At 44.9% G+C, this 6201-nt stretch overlaps 1 long non-coding RNA gene across 4 annotated transcripts; it reads left to right on the forward strand.

Moving 5' to 3' along the window:
* Positions 1–419: 419 nt before the first annotated feature.
* On the forward strand, positions 420–3725 carry LOC309827252. 4 transcript variants are annotated; one of them, XR_014297199.1, is made up of 5 exons: positions 433–501; positions 769–1169; positions 1898–2066; positions 2499–2664; positions 3120–3725. It is a non-coding gene; the product is annotated as an uncharacterized lncRNA (long non-coding RNA). The 4 variants fall into 4 exon arrangements; XR_014297200.1 differs by lacking the exon at positions 1898–2066; XR_014297201.1 differs by lacking the exon at positions 769–1169 and having other exon boundaries at positions 476–501.
* The last annotated feature ends 2476 nt before the right edge of the window (positions 3726–6201 follow it).

Raw genomic sequence — 6201 nt, forward strand, 5'->3', positions numbered from 1 at the left:
CGACGCAGCCAAAAATAAATAAATTCATTTAAAAAAATAGTTTTTTTAAAAAAAAGCAAGGCTGGGGACCTCTAGTGGCTTGCAGACCCCCCTGGGGGAGAACATGGGATACTTGAGGTGGGGAAAGGGGAGACGGGCATAAATATCTAACATTATTAGGGTGCCAGGAGCTCCGTCGAACCTGCCGCGAGGTAAATGGACACCACGCTTAGGAAGGGCTCTGAGGCGAAAGTTCGGTCGGTCGGCCCGAGGCCCGAGCTAGGGTAGACCCGGGCGGCCGCCGCCTGCCCCGCTTGCCCCAGGCCGCCGGCAGGGGACGCGCGAGGGCCTCCGCGCACCGCTGGCGGGGCGGGTGCTGGGCCTGGTGCTGGGCCGGGTCCCGAGCCGGGCGGGGCGCTGGGGCAACTTTTTGGTTGGCTGCCGCTGGGTGCTGACCGCCCAGGCCCCTCTTAAACTGGGTCTCTCCCTTCCCCTCCCTTTTCGGCCTCGGCGCACGACTCGGTAAGTGGTTTCCAACCAGCTCGACGTTAGAGCCCGCCACGTGGCCTGGGGGTCTCTCCAGTGGCACTTACCGGGCGCGCGCGCCCCTCCTGTCCCCGGGCCCGCTCCGTAGGGGCGGAGCTCGGCACCCCCTCGGGAGAGGCCTCCCAGCCCCCAGGGGAGCTCCTGTGAGGGCCCCTCTGGGGCGGGGACCTCCTCAGTGTGCCGGCGACCCTTCCTCCCCGGGAATGACCCTCCTGGCGCCTAAAGACCCCCTTTTCCTCCCAGGGACCGAGGCGCCCGGCACCTTCTGTACCTGTGACCCCCGACGCCCAAGGGATCCAGGCCACAGGGAGCTTCAAGCTCCTTTGCAATGAAAAAAGAAAACAACAAACAAACAAAACTTCGAGAATGAAACTGACCCAGGACGGAGGCGCAGAGCCCGGGACGGTGTCCGTGTTCTAGGCGCACGCGGGGCCCCCGCCCGCCCGGTGGCTCTGACGACCCCGGAACGGCCAGTTTAGGAAGCGGGTTAAGATCACGCGCCTGCAACACTTTTAAGCTTCAGAGCAGAGCAGTGTTAATTCCGGTGTTGGCGAGAAACGGAGGGAATTTCGCCCACACAGACACTCCCCTGCCACAAGTGCCTTCCAGTTGCCACTTCTCCCGGCGGTTGGGCTCTTTAAAAGGTCTGGCGTTGAGTCTTGCGGAAGCGGTTAACTACTGTGAGCCTTAATGAGGGAGCAATTTTCTCCCCCAACTTTTCAGGACTGACAGTGCGTTATGCAGCATGGGACCCTCTTCCAACATTTTCAGGCTGTGAGGCTCGTCATGGTTGTCTGTCCTGGGAAAAAGTCGGCACCGTTGGGGTTTTGTGTCCGCCAACATAAAGAGGAAGGGTTGCCCTAGAGAAAGTTTGTCTGAAAAAAGAGTTTCTAAGTTTCGGTGTGGCTCTCTTCGGCATCAGTGGGCATTTTTACTGTTTTACTGCTATACGTTCCTATAGAAAGGATTACTCTCTAAATTCCATAAAATTTGTAGAGATCTAAATTTAGAGTTGAGCGAATGAAATGAAGGAATCGTTATAGGTATCATTGGTACCGCTTAGTAATCTTCTTTTGAAATGTGAGGCTTGTGGGGTGTTTTACATATTTGCCTCAGTGGTGAAAGACCCTTTTACTGATCAGAAAATAACTTATTTTACTAATTAGGAAACCAAATGGGACATCAATTTTATCCTGCTTTTAAAGAGGAAACGAGGAGCAGCGTTGCAAACTGTCCTAGGCACCCCCTTTCCAGCCATATATATGGGGTGGGAGCACACAGTTTTCCCTGCCCCGACTACCTGGATCTCTGGTGAATGGCACTACCACAGAGAGAAATGCAGTGCTCAGGCTTTGTTTTACAATTGGTTTAGATGTTGGGGATTCCTGCTGAGCCAAATGGTTGCCTCCGGGAGAGGGACATGGGCTGAGAGAGCCAGGCAGCAGGTCAAGGAAGCAGCAGCCTGAGCCAGTGTCTGTTTAAGGACTGGAAACTGAGCAAGTGCTGAGGACTGTAGTACACTCCCTGGGCTCTGCCTCTGGGTAAGCAAGTCTCAGGCTTCCTTTGGTTTTTTTTAATGTTACAGTTTATTTCCCTCTTTCCTAGGTAAATACTGTTGCTAGTAATGTTTATTTTTTCCAAATTGATAATGTTCCATGCAACTGTAACAGGGAGATTGGAAGGTTGGTGACTGCTGGCTTTCTGTAAAATGGATTCCCAGAGTATTGGCACTTAGTTCACTACTTATTTTACTCCTGGCTGGAAATGACAGGAGATTCCCAGTGTCAGGAAGTTTGGAGAATGTAGCTGTTTTAAAGGAACTCTACTTAAAGGTAGCTTTTTATTCATCAAAGGTAGCTGGTAGGTAGCCCAATAAAAGACTCTTTACCAAACACACACATATACACACACACAAAACCATAAAAAGTTAGCATATGATATTCTTAACATTGTTTTTCTCAATTTCCTACCAGGCTCAGTCCAGTTCAAGATGCTGGCAAACAGGTATGGACCAAATGGAAAGAATTTGGCTTGAGTTAATAAATACGAATAGAATTCTTGGCCAAGGATGAGAACTCTAATCTGATTGGATATCCTGCTCTGATGGGTTAAAGGATTTACCTGAGGCCAACTTGATAGGTAGGAATTTATTAAGTACAATCACACCCCTCCCCACCTTTAAAAAGTATGTTTTAAATAAAATGGTGGGGGGGGGAGCTCTAGTAAATAGGTAATACTTTATTATGCCCAGAAAAAGGTGGTTGTTGGGGGGGGGAGGATTTTTAAGTGATTGGCATCTAATCTTTCAAGATGTTTATCTTTGGCAATGGTGGCCATTTTGAGTTAGAATCTTCCAGAGGCAGAGGGTGAATTGCTAGCATTAGTAAACTAGGATTTTGAGTTGAAAAAATTTTTTTTTCATTTTTATGTCAGAACATTACTATGCCTGTGTTGACAATATGTAGTACATTGGGGAATTCATTTTCCTTAACCTGCACTGCTTTTGTGAACATAGTCTAGACACTGTATTTTCTTAATAGCATCTTATTTAGTAATTGCTGCTCTAATTACCTACTGTGATACTTCTCTTACAGGGCTGGTGCTTGAAAGCTTTTCGAGGAGACAAGGTGTATTTGAACATGTGACGATTGATATATACAGAGTAGAGGTTTTCGCTTACTGTCCCTTTCATGGTGGTAGCCGGGGAGGACTTTTGAAAAGGTGCCAAATATCTGCAAGAACATATATCTGCCCCATAGAGAATTTCTGTAGAATTCAACTCCATTTAAACTACTTACAATCATTTTTCTGCCAGCCAGCCCCAGCCTGCAGCTCAACATAGTAACTAGACTAGCTATTCTATCAATACAGCTATCTTAAGAAAACTGTCAGCTGCTTGAATTTACAAAGGTTAGTTCTAAATCCCATACTTTTGACTATTCTAAACATTGTATGTTTCAAAGTATCCTTTTAAAGACTTGTTTTTTTGTGCGTACAGTTTTTCCTATAATAGATTATTTTGATTAAGTTTGACCCCTTTGACAGATCAGTGGATTCCTAAGGATCAGGGAGGAGTTTGTTACATAGGGTTTGGTCGGGGGTGGGTGTTGAAGAACTGCTCTACACTTTGATTATGGTGCTGTTTGCCTTTGTCAAATTTTGGAGTGAGTTTTACTGAATGTAAATTCAACTTCAATAAACATGGCTTTAAAAACTTACCCTTTCTGGCATCTTAATGACATTTCCAATGAAATCTGTGGGAAGACAGTCTTAGGTCAGTAATTGAATGATTTACTGAGATTAGAGTGGCAAAAACATCAAAATTACCTTGGGGTCATGTAAGTGACTCGTGCACAAGTAAATACTCAAACAATCAGTGTATATCCTCACCTATCAAGGGTGTACAGGTTCTCTTTATGGCTGGTTCAGGCAACAGCACATACTCATTGTCTTAACAGCTGCATTTTCAATCCCATTTGGCAGGGTGTGAGCGGTCTGGCACTTTTCTCTGCATCTCTTGACAATGTATACTAGTGGCGACATGGTAGCAGAAAATGAAGTGAGAAAATTGTTACCCAACAAAATTTAGAACGGCTTTGGCCGATACTGGCTAAAACAGGGAATTAAGTGAGAGAATTAAGGAGTAAGTGAGGTTCTAGGTGCTGAGTAATTGGGTTTAGGTTAATCTCAAAGCTTGATGCATAAGTCACATGGATTACTTTTTCTCTGGGGATATTCAAGGGTGTTTTTGAAAAGAGGGATGGGGACCTCCCTGGTGGTCCAGTGGTTGAGGCTCTGAGCTTCCACTGCAGGGGACACTGGTTCGATCCCTGGTTGGGGAAGTTCCACATACTGCGCAGTGTGGCCAAAAAAAAAAAAATTAAAGCAATAAACAGTTAAATAAGATGTTATTTCCTTAAAAAGAAAAAAAAAAAGAATGATGGGCCACCCTTGGGCCATCTTGCCTGTAGGATGAAGCAGTGCCTTCAGATGCCTCCTTGTGCTTCCAGGTGTGGTACCTAACCTGTTCCATCACCCCCCAACTCCCTTCCCTGTACTGTGGCAATACAGAGTTATCTAGCACCTTGATTAAAGTATAGCCCAGGGTCACCAAAGTGAGTTGCAGCCAGTCCCAGGGCTGCAGTCAGCTTGCCCTCCTTGGCATAGCACATGCCTGCATGTTGAGAAGAGCTAAAGCAAGAGTGAAAAGATGGCCAGCATGACTATTAAAATTACCAGGCCATTCTTTTGTGCTCAGGTGCAAAAGAGGAGAAGTGAAGCAAATCTGGAGCTGAATGAAATGTTTTCAGAGGATTTATTAGTTCCAAGGGAGGAGTTATGGTCATGAAGAGAATCTTTGACTATAAAAGAAAATGTGATTGGAATATAATTCTATTCAATGGTTATGGTTTCACTGAAAATGTCAAATCTTATGTAAGAACTCCAGTCACTAACCTCCCCAGATGTGACTTGCCTGGTATTGGCAGTAGTGCCATCACTATGTCAGTTCAGGTAGATTAAGTCATATAATTAGATTCAAGAATGTGCATACTCCATTTTTAAAGACAAGTAGTTTTTATTTCTTAAAAGCAAGCAGGTCTTGGGACTTCCCTGCTGGTGCAGTGGATAAGACTCTGCACTCCCAATGCAGGATACCCAGTTTCGATCCCTGGTCAAGGAATTAGATCCCACATGCATACTGCAACTAAGAGTTGACATGCCACAACTAAGACCCTGTGCGATTAATTAAATATTTTTTTTAAAAAAACAGGTCTTTATAGTTCAAGAGAATATTCCAAACTAAGGTATGTATTTTTTTTTGAGATTCCACAAACAAACATTTATATAATTTGGTAAATATCTACTATGTTTCCCTTGTGTGTTAAGTCCTGTGATGGATGATTCCTGCCTTTATGGAACTTACATGGTGTGGTTTATCTGTGACACTTTGTAAGATGAAGCTGGTTAGAATGTGCCTCCCTCAACTTCTCTTTTAAGGAATAACTTCACTCAGTATCTGAGTCAATATCTGAAAGATTCAATTGTTAGGACAAACTATAAAGAGACTATTATATCTATGTATACCCCCACCACATTCCCAGAATGACTTGGGGTGGCGTATAAACAAATGGCAAACAGTACAATAATTAGAGGAGGGAATAAAAGCTCAGCAAGAAGAGAGCAGGGTATAAAACCAAACCATTAGACCTCATGCTTTAGGCTCCCGCCAGTTTGGCTCTGAGCTTCCTAGGAGCCAGAGGAAATCCGGTTGGCAAATTTGTCATTTGGCACTTGAATATAAATTTTAAATGGACAAGGTGGAGGGGGCAGGGTCATTTACATTCTAGGCTCCCTGGAACCCAAGTGAGAAGATGCTTTTTCTCCCTCATGATCTGAAGCACCTTGAAGGAAGAAGTAGAACAGAGAAGGTGTCCAGATAACGAAACAGGGGGATCTAGAGATAGTAAAGACTGAGGCATTTGACCAGGGTAGTAAGGTCAGTCAACCAGTGACCCCTGTGAGCCAAGGTCAGGGATAACACCTCAAAAGGAAAGCCATGTTGAGAACAAATAAACAGCCAGAGATGTGTGTGAAAGGCTTATTTTAATTTTGTACTCATAAGGATTGCCTTTCCAAAATTTACCTTGTGTTCATAAACTGAAAAGTTCTGATTCT

The sequence above is a fragment of the Grampus griseus genome (genome assembly GCF_964374135.1).
Source record: "Grampus griseus genome assembly, chromosome: 9".
In the NCBI taxonomy this organism is placed as follows: domain Eukaryota; kingdom Metazoa; phylum Chordata; class Mammalia; order Artiodactyla; family Delphinidae; genus Grampus; species Grampus griseus.